Source organism: Carlito syrichta, unplaced genomic scaffold (genome assembly GCF_000164805.1).
Source record: "Carlito syrichta isolate Samal-C Ts95f unplaced genomic scaffold, Tarsius_syrichta-2.0.1 Scaffold315927, whole genome shotgun sequence".
NCBI classification, from domain to species: Eukaryota; Metazoa; Chordata; class Mammalia; order Primates; family Tarsiidae; genus Carlito; species Carlito syrichta.
In genome coordinates this window covers 2,400-21,762 of record NW_007260023.1, presented here as the reverse complement: position 1 = coordinate 21,762, position 19,363 = coordinate 2,400, and the positions used below count along the sequence as shown (strand labels likewise).

The 19,363-nt window shown below is 32.8% G+C and overlaps 1 pseudogene; it reads left to right on the top strand.

The window, feature by feature from the left end:
* Positions 1-148: 148 nt before the first annotated feature.
* LOC103276106 lies at positions 149-16,346 on the top strand (annotated as a pseudogene).
* Positions 16,347-19,363: the final 3,017 nt, after the last annotated feature.

The following is a 19,363-nucleotide window of genomic DNA, read 5'->3' as shown; positions in this document are numbered from 1 at the left end:
CTTTGACTAGCAACTTCCCATTTTCTTTCTCTCCACTCCCCTAGCCCCTGGTCACCTCTATTCTACTACCCTCTATTTCTGTGCGTTCAACTTTTTCAGATTTTTAAAAACCACTGTTTTTTTTTAATGCCCTTATGATGATGAAGGTATGTCTACTACAGGGGAAACTGGAATTGGAAAGTCAACATTGATTGACACACTGTTTAATACTAATTTGAAAGATAAAAATCCTCACATTTCTACTCAAATGTTGGACTTAAAATTCAGACATATGAATTTCAGGAAAGTAACATTCATTTGAAATTGACTGTTGTGAAAACAGTGGGGTATGGTGATCAAATAAACAAAGAAGTCAGGTTAATGTTTTCCTATTTAAATTTTAAAAGATCTTCTTATTCCAAGGAATAGCTTTTCTTTCTCCATGCACTAAATTGTATGAGATACAATTTGATACGCTTTCTTCCAGATTTTAATTTTTTCCTTGTTAACGAATATTCTTTATAAAATGGACACTTTTGAATATAATTGATTTTCTAACAGGATGTTGATTTAACCAATTATAGCACTATTTTGTTAATGTAGTATCTGTTAGTTTTAGCTTATTTCTGTATTTTATTTTGTTAAGCTTTTTCTATTTGTATAATTTTATGGTGCAGGTGAGTAATTTTGGTATACTTTGAGGGTAATCATTACTTGAATAATATATACTGTACCCTTTAAATAATTTCTCATCTTCGACTCCCTTTTAATTTTCTCATGCTTCTGTGTCTCCATTGTTTATAATTACACTATGTCCATATGCACACATTTTTAGTATCTTTTTATGATCAAGAACATGTGATATAAGACTTTCTGTGTCTGGCTTGTCTCACTGAAGATAATGAACTCTAGTTTCATCCATGTTGCTGCAAAAAAACATGCTTTCATTCCTTTTTTATAGCTGAATAATATTACATCATGTATATATACCACATTTTATTTCTTTATTCATTAATGAGCACTTTGATTCTCTATATTTGCTATTGTAATTAGTGCTGAAATAGAAATGCAATTGCAGGTTTTTTGAATATCCTGATCTCCTTTCCTTGTTCATAAATTGTTTTCCTAATTCAATTGAATTGCTTATTTGTATTTTCTTGTCTCACTGCGTTTCCCTCAAACCATTATTTTGATTTTTTCCCTTCATTTTATGGATCTCTATTTCTTTGGTATCAGTTACCTGATAATTGTTGTGTTCCTGTTGTGGTGTCATGTTTCCTTGCTTTTTTTTTTTCTTCCTGTTCTGTTTCCTTACATTAATATCTGTCCTTTTGGTGGAAAAGTCACCTGTTCTAATTGCAAATTAGCTTCTGTTGGAAAAGCTCTCACCTACAGATGAGCCCAGGAGTTCTGACTGGGCACAGTGGTGTGGTCTTTGTGCAGCTCCATCAGCTGCAGTTGATGTTGGTAAAGACCGAAACTTCCTCAGAAGCTGCAGAATCTTCCACAGACTTTCCACCAATGGAGATCCTTGGTAGAAAGGCATTTTGGGGTTCTCCTGTTTATGTTTCCACACAGGGGAAAGCATTTCCATACTTGTCTATGGGGATCACTCTTAGTGTTGGGTGTGAGCCACAGAAAGTTTTATGTCAAAGGTACCGAGAGGAGCTGTGAAGCCAGGGTCCTGTGTTTTGGGGCTTACGAAATGATCATGGCACCTGGGACCCAGCGTGTGGGTTCACTTTCTGAGGCATAAGTGGAGGAATATCTCCAATGGATCCAGAATTTAGGACTAGAGATGTTAATCTTGATTAAGATTAAGATAATAAGCCAGGCTCGGTGGCTCAGCCTGTAATCCCGTGCCTTTGGGAGGCTGAGGTGAGTGAATTGCCTGAGCCCACAGGTTCGAGACCCGCCTGGGCAACTTGGCGAGACTTCATCTTTACAATAAATCAAAAAAATTAGCCGAGCGTGGTAGCGTGCGCCTGTAGTTCCAGCTACTTGGAAGGCTGAGGCGAAAGGATCGCCAGAGCCCAGCAGGTCGAGGCTGCGGTGACCGGGAGCAGCCACTGCACTCCAGTCTGGGTGACAGAGTGAGACTCCAACTCAAAAAAAAAAAAAGATTAAGATAATATCTACTAGGGTTATTCCACACTGTAAAGTTATAATTTTGCTTTGTAATGAATAGACATCTTGAAGAATGATACTTTGAAACTATGCAAATAGCCTATTTATCCTTAAACTTTCATTTACATTTTAAAGCATACATTGTGGATTTTGCTTGCAACAATTATTACTCTGATGTTTTAAGTTGAATTTGTGTTTTTCTTATTTATTCTACATTTATTAATTGAAAATTTTGCCCAACTCAGTGTTGTTTCTCTCCTATTTATTTGTTTATATCAGTTGGACCAATGGATATTTTATTTTATGAGTTATACTATAATATTGGAGAAATTCATTTTGTTACAAAATTTTTTCCAGCCTTGACCATTGGGAACTCTTTTAGTTAGCTTTCAGTTTGTTCCTAGATTCTTTTGTTATGCTCCAATTCTCTTATTTAAAACTTGTAATGTTGTAATAATGTTAGCTTTAAAGATTGTTTTTTATACTATTTACTCAGCTTTCCTTTATGCTTATATTTTATAAGGCCATAGAGTAAAGCGTAAGCCTTATTGTTGGTTTGGAATTATTATATTTGTACTGACATGTTATAAACATTTTTTCCTACTACAGCAACTTTTTAGAACACATATTCACTTTTTCTTAAGTGATAAAAAAGAAACATCATATTTAGCAAATTGTTATGCTAAATATTTTTTTTTAGCTACCAACCAATTGTTGACTATGTAGATGCTCCATGTGAAGCCTATCTCCAAGAAGAACTGAATATTAAACGTTCCTTCTTTGAGTACCATGATTCACGTATCCATGTGTGCCTTTAATTCATTTCACCTACTGGATATTCTCTGAAGTCCCTTGATCTAGTAACAATGAAGAATATTGAAAGTAAGGTGTGTTTGGTAAATTTATTAACCTTTCAAGATTTACTATTAATTTTGAGATAGCATATCTTGAAGACTTTTGCATACATGTACAGAAAAATGCAGCTTAAGGAGAGGAATACAGTCTGAGAAATGTATCTTAAGGAGATTTTATCATTTTACACACATCATAGAGTGTACTTACATAAATCTAGATGATATAGATTACTACACAGGGTTATTGGTATGACCTATTGCTTCAAGGTTACAAACCTGTACAGCATGTTACTGTACCAAATAATGTAGATAATTGCAACACAATGGTACCTGCATATCTAAACATAGAAAAATCACAGTATTATAATCTTATGAACCATCATTGTATATGTGGCCCATTATTTCTTGAAACGTCATTATGTGGTGTATGATATCTATTATTTTATAAAATCTGTCTGTTATTTTGTAAAATTTATATATGAGTCTGTCATAATGATTTTTCTGTGAATAAAGCATTTGCATTAATTTACTTGGACTGCCATTGAAAAATACCACAATATGGTTGGCTTAAGGAATTCAATTTGCTTTCCCACATTCTTGGGAGCTAGAAGTCTAAGATAAAGGTGTCAGAAAATTTAGTATCTTCTGAAATCACTATCCTTGTATGGAAGATGGCTTCCTTTTCTCTGTTCCCTCACATGCATGTGGTATTTCCCTTGGTGTCACTTTGTGTGTCTAAGTTTTATCTTTTTGTAAAGACACCAGGGACATTGGATTTGACCTCACTCTAACAGCCTCACTTTAAATTAACCATCTATTTAAATGCTGCATCTCAACTAAAGTAACATTCAGAGACGGTGGGAGTTAGAATTTCAATGGATACATTTTGAGGGGACACAGCTTAGCATTTGGTGAATTTCAACCTTAGTTTACTTTCCAGATAAATATAATGACAAATATATCAGAATGGAAAATGAGTTTCTTTCAGTATTTGGCAGCAACCTAAATACATTTATTGGTACCTGGGGATGTTCACAGTCTTAAGTATTGTTTCAAGACTGCTGGGAAAACCCTGCAACTACCTGTATCAGTTTGGAAAATCAATTTATTTCATATTTGGTAACAGCCTAAATACCTTTATTGGTGCCTGGGGATGTTTGCAGTCCTATTATTGTTTCAAGCCTTCTGGGAAAAACCTGCAGCTGCCTGGGTCATGGAGAGATCAAGGCACATAATGGCAGGGGTTGGTCAGGACCCAGAAAGAATGCAGAGAGAGCTGGGGAAACCTACTCACTGGAGGATGACTTTCTCTGCCTTCTCATCGATACAACCCTAAACATGTACTTTAAGCTTGAATCTAAATACCTTGGTAGCCATCTACTAATTCCTGGAGGAGATTTTATTTTTAGATATTAAAATTATACACAATTTTAACACCTGTGGTATAATATAAAAGCCCTGGGTTTGCCCATATATATATTTTTTTTAAGAAAAATGTGCTTTGAAGAATCTAAAACAAAAGCAATCTACATAAAATTTATATTTATGCATTTTTACTCTATTTCAGATACTGACATTGTGTATCCATGATTTAATATATTTTAGCAGTAATAAAGCATTTTATAATTTTGCATATTTTCTAAGAAGTTTAGTTATTTAACTGCAAATGCATGGAGATAGGAGTGATCATATGGCAGCACTCAAAAAATAAGTATGGATAAAAATTCAACCTCAAATATGCAAATATTAACTTAAAATATGGAAATAACTTCTTTTTACAAATTAAAAATGAACATATTTGTTTGTAAGGTGCTCTTAACACACACAGACACACACACACACACACACAGAGCCTTTAAAAGATGGTAACCAAAAAAGTCTATATTCTTTTTAAGACATCTAGGTAGATGAAATGTATGTTAAAAATGGAACATTTATTAATATTGATTTACAGAGAAAGAAATATAGAAAATAGAAAGACAAAATTCATTTCTTCCACAACTTTGTTCTGACTTTTATCACTCAGTTTAACAAGAAATAAAATTGATAATAAATTAGTCTACTTCATCCTACTACTTACATTTGGCTAACTCCATATACATAGAGGTGTAAGAGATTTTTAAAAGAGAAACAAGGCTGAGATTTCTAAATCTGAATTTTGATTAAAAATGAATCGCCAAAAGTATTAATAATTTTGGAAAACAATTTTTAAGAAAAGCATGAGAGCCAGTGATTATTAAGTTATACAATTTTTTTTGTCAGAGATTGTGAAGTTTTTGACTATAAAAATTGTAGAATGATTAACAAATCTTCAATAATGAGATTGTGTTTGTTTTCTTTCTTAATAGGTGAACATTATTCCACTGATTGCCAAAGCAGATAAAATTTCTAAAAATGATTTGCAGAAGTTTAAGAGTAAGATCATGAATGAATTGATTAGCAATGGTGTACAAATATATCAGTTTCCAACAGATGATGAAACTACTGCTCAAGTGAACTCTTCAATTAATGTAAGCTTAAGTAACAACATCTGACAGACTATAAATGAGTTGTTTTTTTCAAAATATAGTGTGAAAAAATATTTTAATTTCTTGATTTTGAAAAATATTTTCTGGGAATCAATTCTTTTTTTAAAAAAAAGATTTATTTAGATTTAACTTATATACCATACAATTTACTCATTTTAAGTGTAAATTCAATATATGTACAACCATTGTAACAATTTTAAAACACTGTTATCATCTCAAACAGAAATCCTATACTTTTTATCTCTCCTCCTAATCTATCTCTCATCTCACCCTCTGCCCTCTCTCCCCAGCCCTGGACAACCACTAATCTACTTTTTATCTTTGTAAATTTCTCTGTTCTGGACAGTTCATATGAATGGAAACATGTACTACATGGTCTTTTATGTTTGGTTTCTTTCACTTACCATAATGTATTTGAGATTAACCTATGTTGTAATGTGTATAAATACATCAATTCTTTTTATGCTCAAACACCATTATATGGATATAACTATCACATTTGTTTATTCATTGATCAGATTATGGATATTTGGGTTTCCAGCTTTTGGTCATTATGAAGAATGCTGCTATAAATGTGTACAAGTCCTCGTGTGAGCACATGCTTTTATTTCTTTTGAATATACGCTTGAGCTTAGAATTGTTGGGGAATATGTTAACTATGTTCAATCATCTGAAGAACTGTAGATTGTTTTCCAAAGTGGTGCCACCCATTATATTTCCACCTGCAGTTCTGATTTCTCCGTCTCCTTGCCTTTATTGTAATTATCTGAAATTTTTATTCTAGCCATGTTGTGGGTGTGAAGTAGATCTCATTGTGGTTTTGATTTCCATTTCCCTAATGATCTGATATGGAATCTTTTTTCATTTACTTATTGCCTATTTGTATATCTTCCTGAGAGAAATGTCTGTTCAGATCCTCTGCCCATTTTTAGATAAAGTTTTTTCTTTTTATTATGTGTTGTAAGTTATTTATATATTCTGAATATTAGTTTCTTATATGATAAATAATATACACAACTTCATCTCATTTTGTAGGGTATCTTTTCACTTTACTTTCTGCTTGGTGTCTTTTGAAGTGAAAAGGTTTTTAATTTTCGGAAATTCAATTTATGTACTTGCTTCTTCTGTGGCTTGTGCTTTTGCATCATATCTAAGAATTCTTTGCTAAATCCAGTGTAATACTGGCGTACCCATGTTTCTTCTTAGAGTTTTAAAAAACTTTCTGATAAAATACTCTTATCATTAACATATTTACCCTCTTAACTATTTTTGAGTGTACATTTCAATGGTATTATGCATTTACAACAATTTACATTGTTGTACAATTCTGAATTACATTGTTGTACTATCATAATCAACATACACTCACAGAATGCTTTTCATCTTACAAAATGAAAATTTTGGACCTTTAAAACTATATATCCCTTATCACTCTCTTCCCCAACCCCTACCACCCTATATAAGTGGAACTAATATTTTTACAGGTAGTTGATTTAACTTAGCATAATGTCTAACATTAGCTATCATTTTGTTCTCCCGGATTTTTTTTTTATCAAGTTAAAAAAGTTCTTCTCTATTCCTAGTTTGCTGAGTTTTGGTTATGAATGATATTGGATTTTATCAAATGTATCTATTAGTATGGTAATACGTTGTCTTACTTTATCCTGTCAATTGACAGATTATATTAGTTTATTCTCAAATGTGGAACCAGCCCAAGTGAAAGAAGTCCCACTTGGTTGTGGATTATAATTCTTGTTATGCATTGGATTTGATATACTAATTATTTTTTTAGAATTTTTGTACCTATGTTTTGATAAATTTGTACTTTTCCTTTCTTGTAATGTCTTTGTCCAGTTTTGGTATTAGTGTAATGTTGACCACATAAAATGAAAAATTATTCTCTCTACGTGTATTTACTAGAAATATTTTTGATAATTCTTATTATTTCTTCCTTAAATTTTTAGCAAAATTCACAGATTAATTTATTTAACAGATATCAGCATATTTACATATATACTTTTCATTGTCCAAGTTATCGTATATTTTATCTTTCAAGGAATTGGCTTATTTCATTTAGATTACAAAATGTGTGGGTATAGAGTTGCACACAGTATTCCAGTGTTATTCTTTTAATGGCCATGAAATAAGTAGGTATGACTTTTCTTTCATTTCTCATATTAGTGATTTGTGTCTTCTCTCTGTTTTTATTTCTTTTTTTTTTTTTTTTTTGAGTTGGAGTCTCACTCTGTCACCCGGACTGGAGTGCAGTGGCCACTCCCAACCACTGTAGCCTCAACCTCTCTCTATTTTTCTTAAACTCACTAGAGGCTTATCAATTTTTTGATATTTTCAAGGAACTGTCTTTTGGTTGATTGATTTTCTTTATTTTCTATCTTAAAATTTATTGATTTATGCTATAATTTTATATATTTATTTTTATAGTTTATTTGGGATTTAATTTTTTCCTTTTCTCTCTCTCTCTCTCTCTCTCTCTCTCTCTCTCTCTCTCTCTCTCTCTCTCTCTTTGCATGAGGGTTAGGGTGGTGGTCAGAGTCTCACTCTGTTGCCCAGGCTGGAGTGCAGTGGCACAATCACCTTCAGCTGGAACCTCCATCTGCTGGGCTCAGGCAATCCTTCTGCCTCAGCCTTTCAAGTAGCTTGAACTACAAGCATGTGCTACAACACCCTGCTAATTTTTTCTTTTAAGTTTATTGTAGAGATGAGGTCTTGCCATGTTGCCCAGGCTGCTCTTGTACTCCTGGGCTCAGGCAATCCTCTTGCCTCCACCTCCCAAAGTGCTGGGATTACAGGTATGAGTCACCCTGGTTAGTCTAATTTGCCCTTGTCTTTTTTTTTTAAATTGATACATGATAGATGTAAATATTTTTAGAACAGGTGCTATATTTTGATATATTCATTTAATTTGTAAATATAAAATTAGGATAGTTGGGATATCTAGCACTTCAAACATTTATCATTTTTTAAAATTCTAGGAACATTGAAATTATTGTTTTCTGACCTAGTCAAAATGTACAATAGATTATTGACTGTAGTCATTCAACAGATCTATTGAATGCTGGATTATATTTCACCTCTCTAACTCTGTATTTGTGCTCATTAATCAATATCACTTTACCTCCCCCTCCTCTGTCTTTTCCATCCTGTGGTGACCACGAATCTACTATCTTTCTCTATTTTCATAAAATCCATTTTTTGGGCTTCTCATTGTCAGTGTAAACATGTGATATTTGTCTTTCTGTGCTCTTCTTTTTCTAGTTTCACATGTGGAAGATTAGGTATTAATTATATGTTTACCTCAGCAGATCCTTCTGCCTCAGCCTTCCAAGTAGTTGGAAGTACAGGTATATGCCACCATGCCCCACTAATTTAATTTAGTTGTTTATTGTAGAGACAAGTCTAATATATGCATCCAATGGCATAAATTTCCCTGTAAGCACTCTTTTTGCAGCATCCCACACATTTTTGTGAGACACATTTTAGTTTAGTTAAAAATGTTTTTAAAAATTTTTGTGGTGTCTTTTATGACATGTGTTATTTAAAAGTGTGTTGTTTTATGTCCAAATATTTTTTGGATTTTTCAGCTATCTTTATGCAATTGATTTCTAATTTAATCCATTGTGGTTGGAGAGCATACATTTTAATCTTTTTTTTTTTTCCCGACCTGCTGGACTCCAGCGATCCTTCTGCCTCAGGCTTCCAAGTAGCTGGAACTACAGGCGCATGCTACCACACCCACCTTATTTTTTAATTTATTGTAGAGATGAGTTCTCACCAAGTTACCCAGGCACATCTCAAACCCGCGGGCTCAGGCAATCCACTCACCTCGGCCTCTCAAAGCTCTGGGATTACAAGTTAAGCCCCTGAGCCCGGCCACTTTTTAATCTTGATTGCTTCAAGGTTTTCTAAAAGTGTTGAGTATATTCCTATTGTTTTGCTACAGATACCCAGAACTTTTTCATCTTGTGTATCCACTACAAGCAAATCTTCATTTTATCATTCCTTGGAAGCTGGCAACCATGATTACACTTTACGTTTCTTTGACTTTAACTTGAGATAGTTCAAATAAGTGGGATTATGCAGTATTTTTATTTTTGTATCTGGTTTAGTCCACTTAGCATAACGTCCTCAACGTTCATCCATGTTGCTGCATATGATAGGTTTCTCCTTTTTTGCTTCTTAAGGTTAAATAAAATTCCACTACATGTGTGCCACATTTTGTTTATCTGCTAATAAGTTCATGGACATTTGGGTTGCTTTATTCTCTTTGCAATTTTCAATAATGCTACAATTTACATGGATTTACAAATATCTATTTCTTGCAGCTATATATCTAAAATGATGATTGTTAGATCATACAGTAATTTTATTTTCAACTTTTGAAATATTACATTCTGTTTTTAATAGCGGTTATATCATTCTATTATGCCAGCAAAATGCATGAGAGTTTCAATATCTTCACAGCTTCAGCAACGCTTAACTGTTTTCTGTTGCGTTATAGTAGCCATCCTAATGTATATAAGGTGATATTTTTGTTGTGGTTGTAATTTACACTTCTCTGATGGCTAGTGATATGAGCACTTTTTATATGCATGTTTTCTCTATGTATATGATCCTTGGCAAAATGCCTATTCAAGTGTTTTGCCCATTTAAAAATTTGGTTATTTTTGTTAAGTTTTGGGAGTTTTTAAATTTTTAAAGGATTTTAACGCTATCTAATATGCCATTTGCAAATATTTCTTCTACTCAACTAATGATATTTTCACTTTATTGGTTATGTCCACTGATGCACAAAAGTTTAAAACATAATATGGTTTCATTTGTCTATTTTGGCATTAGTTGTCTGTGCATGTGGTGTCTTATCCAAAAAACTATTGTCAAATTCAATTACCTATATTTTATTCTGGTAGTTTTATAGTTTGGGGCCTTACACTCAGGTATATAATAAATTTTGAGGTACTTTTTTATGTGGTTCAAGATAATTGACCAACTTTATTATTTTTTGCACGTGGATATTTCATTTTCCCAGTACATTTTGTGGCAGAGATTATCCTTTTCCAATGAGTTGTCTTGGCAGTTTTGTTGAAAATGATTTGACCAAATATGGGAGGATTTATTCTGGGCTCTGCATTTGATTTCAATGGTGTGTATGCCTTGTCTTTGTGCCATTTACATACTATTTTGATTACTGTATCTTTGTAATATGCTGTGAATTCCAGAAGCTTAAGACCTCTAAATTTGACCCTCCTTTATAAAGTGATTTAGGTACCTTGAGATTCCATATACATTTTTGGGTGGATTTTCTCTGTTTTATGGTCTTTTTCTCTCCCCCTGGCAAAAGCTCTGAGGCAGGGTTTTGGAATTGTAGGTGGGGACAAAGGCAAGTGCTCCCCACCCTCAGGCTTCAGCACTGCTCTGGAAACTGAAAGCTCATTGAGGAGGGGCAGCAGCCTGAGATTTTTTGGCTGGCTTCATCAGTGAACCACTACATTATGAACTAGGCAAGGATCTTCTCTGTTTTCTGCATCCAATTTTCTGCTCCTATTTCACAAGTGGGTCTTGAGTGGTAAAAGGAGTTGACCACCTCTCAAATGCCCCTGCCAAGGACTTATACTTAAAAACAGGTAGGTGGGAATAAGATGGGGAATTCTGTGCTATGTTTAGCTTGGAATCAGGGCAATACTAAAAATGACTAAATTCTTTAATTGTGTGAATTTCTTTATGTTAGAAATATCTAATATGTTAGATTAAACTTTGAAAAATATTGAACTATGAAAATATATAGACTTAGATTTCAATCTTATCTCCTCTACATGAGAAACAAAAATTCTGCACAATTCACTCATCTTCCCTGAGACTGTTAAGCTATCTATGATATCAAATCAATGAGATAGCTCTATAAAGGCTTCTTTTGAGTTCTGAGTGCCAAAATCTCTGTGAAGGATCTGACAAACAGGGTCTAGGATATAGTAGTAACCGATAACTGTTAATTCAATGTCTTCCATTTATTCTTTATAATTTTTATACCTTATTCATTTTAAATACCTAAAAACTAAAAAGATTTCTAAGTTAAAATGCTAAGTAATATACAATATAAAAAGTTCCTTTGTGCCAAATTTTCTTTAGATCTTGTCTTAAATATTTTGTCTTCTATCTGCTTATACCTCTGGAAGCTCAATTATGTGAACAAATCATAGAGAATAATTTTTTATTCAAGATCCACTAATAGTCTCAATAATGTTAAAATTAAATTTTTAACATGGACTGGCTTGGTAGCTCAACGTGTAATCCCAGCACTTTGGGAGGCCGAAGCGAGTGGATTGCCTGATCTCACGGGTTTTAGACCAGCCCAGGCAGCTTGGCGAGACCTCGTCCTTACAATAAATCAGAAATTAGCTGGGCGTGGTAGCACACGCCTGTAGTTCTGGCTACTTGGAAGACTGAGACTGATGGATCATTCACACCCAGCAGGTTGACGCTGTGGTAGCTGTGAGCTTGCCACTGCCCTCCAGCCTGGGTGACAGAGTGAGACTCTGACTCAAAAAAACATTTTTTTAAAACATAATGCTTAATAATTTTGACCTTTAACATTGCCTTATATTAAAATTTCTAATTCATACAGATTAATTTATGCAACTTATGACAGACTGTAAATCTACCTTGGCTAGTTCTGCCTCTACATCTTATTCAAAACCTCCTCCTTACCTATGGTTTTCCTTACTTTGTTCATCAACTTTCCAGTCTCCCAGATATCCTTTGGGTTGCACTTCCCTTTTTACACTTCCACTTGACTGTCACCACCCAGAGTGAACTCTTACTGCTCTAAATTGTATTTAGAATGCATTGAGGCATATATAGTTTATGGTTTAATAAAATATGTATTCATTAACTGATTATTGTAGTTGTTTTTAATACTTTTGTATTTCAACTTTTATATTAAAATTAAAAGTGATTTACATATTGTTTCCTCAACATTGTCAGGATAAAGATGTTTTGAGGTAAAGGCAGTGTGAGAAAGAATGTCATACTAAAAATCTCATTTCTTTTTATTTTCCACAGCACAATGCCTTGCTTTAGATTCTACTCAGTAGAAAGTTTTCAACCGTGTGCACAGCCTGATGCTAATGCTTACTGAAATCAATTTGCACATATTTACTGTCAAGTCTCAAAATCTGATGCAGGGTAAATCCTTATCTAATTAAATTTACTGTAATATTGTCATGTCTGTTATTTTTATAACAGAAATAAGAGTAACAGGGTAAGCCGTATTAGTACTACAGAATTCAATTCATATCATTCTTATTTTCTAGGAGCTGTTATCCTTTGCTATGGTAGGGAGAATTTGCTTTCTCACAGTCTTGGGAGCTAGAAGTCTAAGATAAAGGTGTCAGAAAATTTAGTATCTTCTGAAATCACTATCCTTGTATGGAAGATGGCTTCCTTTTCTCTGTTCCCTCACATGCATGTGGTATTTCCCTTGGTGTCGCTTTGTGTGTCTAAGTTTTATCTTTTTGTAAAGACACCAGGGACATTGGATTTGACCTCACTCTAACAGCCTCACTTTAAATTAACCATCTATTTAAATGCTGCATCTCAACTAAAGTAACATTCAGAGACGGTGGGAGTTAGAATTTCAATGGATACATTTTGAGGGGACACAGCTTAGCATTTGGTGAATTTCAACCTTAGTTTACTTTCCAGATAAATATAATGACAAATATATCAGAATGGAAAATGAGTTTCTTTCAGTATTTGGCAGCAACCTAAATACATTTATTAGTACCTGGGGATGTTCACAGTCTTAAGTATTGTTTCAAGCCTGCTGGGAAAAACCTGCAACTACCTGTATCAGTTTGGAAAATCAATTTATTTCATATTTGGTAACAGCCTAAATACCTTTATTGGTGCCTGGGGATGTTCGCAGTCCTATTATTGTTTCAAGCCTTCTGGGAAAAACCTGCAGCTGCCTGGGTCATGGAGAGAAATGCTTACTGAAATCAATTTGCACATATTTACTGTCAAGTCTCAAAATCTGATGCAGGGTAAATCCTTATCTAATTAAATTTACTGTAATATTGTCATGTCTGTTATTTTTATAACAGAAATAAGAGTAACAGGGTAAGCCGTATTAGTACTACAGAATTCAATTCATATCATTCTTATTTTCTAGGAACTGTTACCCTTTGCTGTGCTAGGGAGTATGGATGAGGAGAAAGTTGGAAAAAGGTTAGTCAGAGGCCATCACAACCCTTGGGGAGTTTTGCAAGGTAAACATGACGATAGAGGGCAGAGTTGGAATGATTAAGTCAAATATACCATGTATATTCCCATCATTTCAAAATGACATCTTAACCTGAGCCAGCAGTGTATTGATATCTCTTGCTAGTATGTAAATTAACAGTTACTAGTGAGGAACACAGGTTCTGTTTTATTTAAACTAACTATACTTTGACCACAATTCATTCTCATAGGAATTTGCTGAATGCTGCTTTTAGCCAAACTCTGCAGTGACTGGGAAGAATTTCCTTGTTTACCCCAATGTGCCACGTGCATATTATCTCTCTATGCATAAACCATGACATTCATAATTCTGGGGAGCACTTTTAACAAAATTGAAGCATAAATACTAGTTTTTTAATGTTACATAAACAAATTACCACCTTATTAAAAAATTTAGTTTAATTGGTCACTAGAAAAAAGAAAAACTATTTTAAAGGAAAGAAGTATAATTTACCTTTGGCCAATTGTATCTTTGACAATTATATTATTATTTAGCATCATGATGAATTGGAATACTGTAATAAGCAGGAATTTATTATCTTGTTCATATACTTGTGGTACTATCATTGGAGAATGGAAAATTTCTGCTTTTATTGGTTTCCAAATTATGTTTTTAAAATGGATTCATTGGAAACTTTTAAATGTATTAAACATACTGAAAACTTAACATGTTCTAAAAGTCATTGTATTATATTGTATTATATGTTATATATGTTTATATTACCTATAACCTTATAAAATTTGGTCACAATATTATATGCAATAAACAGTGTATTGTGATCAGTCTTCTTTATTTATTTATTTTATTATAAGAATGCGGGGTACATTTCAGGGTTAGATATGTAATAATTCCTCTGAATGACAAACATAAGAAAGAGTCTTGAGAATTGTTTTTAATTAATTTAACTGATTAAATTGTATATATTTTTCATGTACATGATTTTTTGAAATATGTATACATTGTGTAATGGCTAAATTGATATAATTAACATATACATTTCCTCACTTATATTAGTGGTGAAAATGCTTAACATCTAAAATACCCGGAGGGTAGCTTGTAACATTCTAACACAGTTGTTAATTAAAACCTATGGCATATATGCACACTAAATGTTATTTTGCAATTTTCTGTTTATTCTTTAGTTAATAAATTTAAAGCAATTTTGCTGACTTCTAAATAAATTCTGCCTATAATTGATATATACAAGTATAACACAACTCCATTACATGGTTAAAAGAGTTATAGCTATTAATCAAATGGATCACTTATGTGTTATTTTAAGTGTTTTTATCCATGCATTTGATTATAAACACATTAGTGATTATCAGGGATTGATAATGGGTGTTGTGCATTTATTCATTTTTTAACTAGTGGAAAATGAAAATCACTGTGACTTTGTTAATCTCCAGGATATGCTGCTTTGTACCAATGTGGAAAACTTGAAGGAACAAACCCACATTCAGCACTATGAATGCTATAGGAGCTACAAACTGCAAAAAATGGGCTTTACAGGTGTGGGCCCAGACAACCATCCAGTTAAGTGAGTATCCATATTGCTATCGCAGCCAAATGGATAATTTAGAAATCCCCTGCAAACACAAGGTCAATAATTGGGAATGAGATTAATTATACTTCTCTAATCTGAACCATCCAGAATTTTAGGTGTTTAAGTCATGTTTAAACTAAGATGAAAATAATGAGTAGGGACAACTTAATACAATATTTCATTTATGTGCAGAAAATATATGTATACAATATGTGTATATGCTAAAATGTGCATCCAAGAAAAGTGTTATTATGTTTTATTTTTCGTATTTATGTGAAATAAAAGACAAGGAAAGAGATTGGAAAACATCAGCAAAGATTGGCAAAAGATATTGAGAAGAGTTTAATGGAGGAAACAGCTTAAAAGCAGTAGTACAATGTCCTGGAAGTCAGTCAAGTGAAATTTTGAGAGCAGGTGTATTTTTCTATATTGATGAGGAGTAGGACTTGTGCTGCAAAAGTGTGGCAGTGTAGTATATATAATTGTTATAGCATTTATGGTTTTTTGAAAACAATCAAAATTTAACTGTCTTAAATGAATTACATTCTGAAAGGTGACTTACTTTATTTTAGCTATTTTGAAAATAATCTCATACATTAGAAATTTTCCCAAATATTGTCAAAAGATGTGAAGATGTATGATATAAAGTGGTGGCAATAATAAATCATTCATATAAGTGTTTAAAAATTCTAGTATTCTTATATATACTCTGATGTTAAATATTGTGCCTAATTTTTTATAAATCATGATATAGAAGTTTCCATTTTTTGTTGTTATACATGAGATAAGGTTGGTAAATATCCTTATATGGGACCTTACATATATATTATATACATGCTTATATTAGCATTTTGATATGAAAGTAATAAAATATTTCTGTTTAGTTTTCAAGTAATCTTTGAAGCCAAAAGACAAGAGTTTTTTGATCAATGCCAAAAGGAAGAAGAGGAATTGAAATGGAGATTTATGCAGCGAGTAAAGGAGAAAGAAACATTTAAAGAAGCTGAAAAGAGGTAAGTATTGTCAGTCTGATATCATTTGCATTTATTTTGAGGTGTACTATAATTTGAGGGTTTTAGTCTCAAGAGTTTAGTTGATATTTTTGGAGTATACTTACTATTGTTTTTAAAAAGTAGCTATTTACCATGCAGGATTTGAATACAGTCTTTACAAAATTATAGTCTGTAACCTTATTCTTTCTACAGCACTTGAGTAATTTTCCATTTAAATAACCCATAAAATAATTCTTTAAAGTGTGTTTACTATTATTTTATTTGCAGTTAAATTTTTATGCAAAAGTCTAATGTATAACAAATTTAACCTATTTAGTTGTATAAAGAGTAATACTTTCTAAGATTGTTACTGCATTAGAAAATTGTCTTCACTTGTATAAATAAGGAAATGTTGATTAATGCATGTTGTGACTAATTAGAGAATTTTAGCTGGTAAATTATGTGAATTTTTGCTCCTTTTATTCCATGCCATTTCTGAGAAAATTTAAAATGAGCCTATTAACATAGTTTTGATTATTTGCCCCAAGTAAGTTTTTGATGAAGGAATATATTCGAAACCATAATGTCTTCCTTTCAAGTGCAGGTGGCTTCAGTTTAAGAACATTTTGTTTTATTCATTACATTGGGACATTAACTTTCTTTTTCACAAAAACAAGATGTTGATTAGGTGCTATAAATAAGATGTCTCACTCAGGGACTGTTGAATTATAAGTAATATAACTTCCATTAACTTAAGCAAAAAGAAAAATTTGGAAGCATACAAGGGTACCTCATGGCACTGAAGAACAGAAGTAGTGTCAGGATCACATGAAGACTTCAACCCAAACCAGACCAGAAATCAAAACAACCCTTTAAACTTTCTATTTCTTCCCCCATCTCACTTCCCTTAGCTATGATCCTTACTCCTGTTCATCTGCTTCATTTATTTTACTTTATGGAGATCAGGTTTTTTTCCACCATTTCTTCAACCATACTTTTTTTTCTTTTCTTTTCTTTTTTTTAAGGAAGAACTGGCCACAGTCTAAAATTGACTTTCCAAAGTGGTAAATAGTAGAGCCTCTTATTAGAATTTAATAATGCCTGCAGGAAGGAGTAAGTAACTTTCTGGGTAGAAGGAAAATAGCAACGATTTTAAGGGCACTTTCAAAGAATAAGGTGAAAAAGAAACAGGCCCACCTGGATTGCTTAGAAAATTATTTTTGACATGGCACATAAGAAATTAATCTAATTAATTTACAAGAAAACTGGAGATTCACAGATGTAAACTTTCTAAGCACACCTACCAGATGAATTAGCTAGAATGTAAATGTAAGTCCTTAAAATTTTTTAATACTTGAAAATTAAGTTTTGTATATCCCTCATACCTAGGGAGTATTATCATTTTTTAATATTCTAATTTATCATTTGTATTTTTTCAAGTGATTCTTTCTATGTTCATAGTAATCATGTTCGTTATTAATTTATAATTCTTCACATGATAGAGAGTACTCTTGATTTCTAAATATTTGCAACATCTCTCTAAACTGTCTGCTATGTTTTATCTTTATTGGTGTATGCAAGTTTTATACCTTGATGTAGTCAAATGTGCTGGTCTTGTCCTTCATAATGTTTGCATTTTTATTACCTAAAAAGGCTTTTCTTGTCTGAAGGTTATACATGCAATTTCTATGATTTCTTCTAATATTTTTGTCACTATATAAATTCAGGATTTATTTTTCTTAGTTTGGTAGCCAATCATACAAATACCATTTGTGTGCTCCATTCTATCTAGAAGATTTGAAATGCTACCTGATAGTATTATAGCATTAAGTTTCCATAATGAGTTTATTTATATTCTTCTTTTTGTGGTTTTTATGAGTATTTTTCTTTATATGCCACTGAACTTAAATCTTCATAGCGTTAATAGTGTTTGTTTTGCTATCTCTTCAGGCAAGTCTTCCATCTTCTAACATTGCCAGTTATTTTTGGCTATTCTTGCATATTGTATTTTTTAGACAAATTTAATATATTATTAAGCTTTCTAAGAATTCCTGTTAGAATTTTAGAAGATTTGACAGGCTAATTTTGGAAAAAATAACATCTTTACCAATATTTTACCTCAGGGACAATGTATTCATCTCTATTTATTCAGAATATATGGAAACATTATTTAGAATACATACAGTTCTTGTTCATATGTTTTTTGTTTATTTTAGGCGTCTGAAAAATTATTCTTGCTATTTTACAGATTTCTTTTATATATAGAAATTGAGAAGAGTAGAAATTTTAAAAGTGTTTTTATTGTTTTTTAAGTATTTGGTGTCTTTTATTTAAATAATCATATTATTTTCAAATTAGTCACACTTTCTTCCTTAAGAAATCAATATAAGCCGGGCTCGGTGTCTCATCCTGTAATCCCACGCCTTTGGGAGGCTGAGGTGAGTGGATTGCCTGAACCCACGGGTTCGAGACCCACTTGGGCAGGGAGACCTCATCTCTACAATAAATAAAAAAATCAGCTGGGTGTGGTAGCACATGCCTGTGATTCTGGCCACTTGGAAGGCTGAGGCTGAAGGATCGCCGGAGCCCAGCCGGTCGAGGCTGCTGTGGCCGGGCGTGACCACTGCACTCCAGTCTGGGCGACAGAGTGAGACTCCAACTCAAAAAAAAAAAAATCAATATTTTTATTTCTTTTATATTTTTCTCATTCTATTGCAAAGGTTGCTACTTCCAGGAGAATAGATAGCAGACATACAACTTTGTTGACTTATTGGAAATATTTCTAATATTTCATCATAAAGTACAACGTGGGCTGGTAGATCACTTCTTTCATTTAAAAATGTTTCAGGCCAGGCTCGTGGCTCAGCCTGTAATCCAGCACTTTGGGAGGCCAAGATGTGTGGATTGCCTGAGCCCACGGGATCAAGACCAGCACAGGCAACTTGACAAGACCTCGTCTCTACAATAAATTTTAAAAAAGAAAAGCTTATATTAAAGCGTGCGGGGAAGTTTTGGGTCCCTGCTCCCTCCGGCTCTCT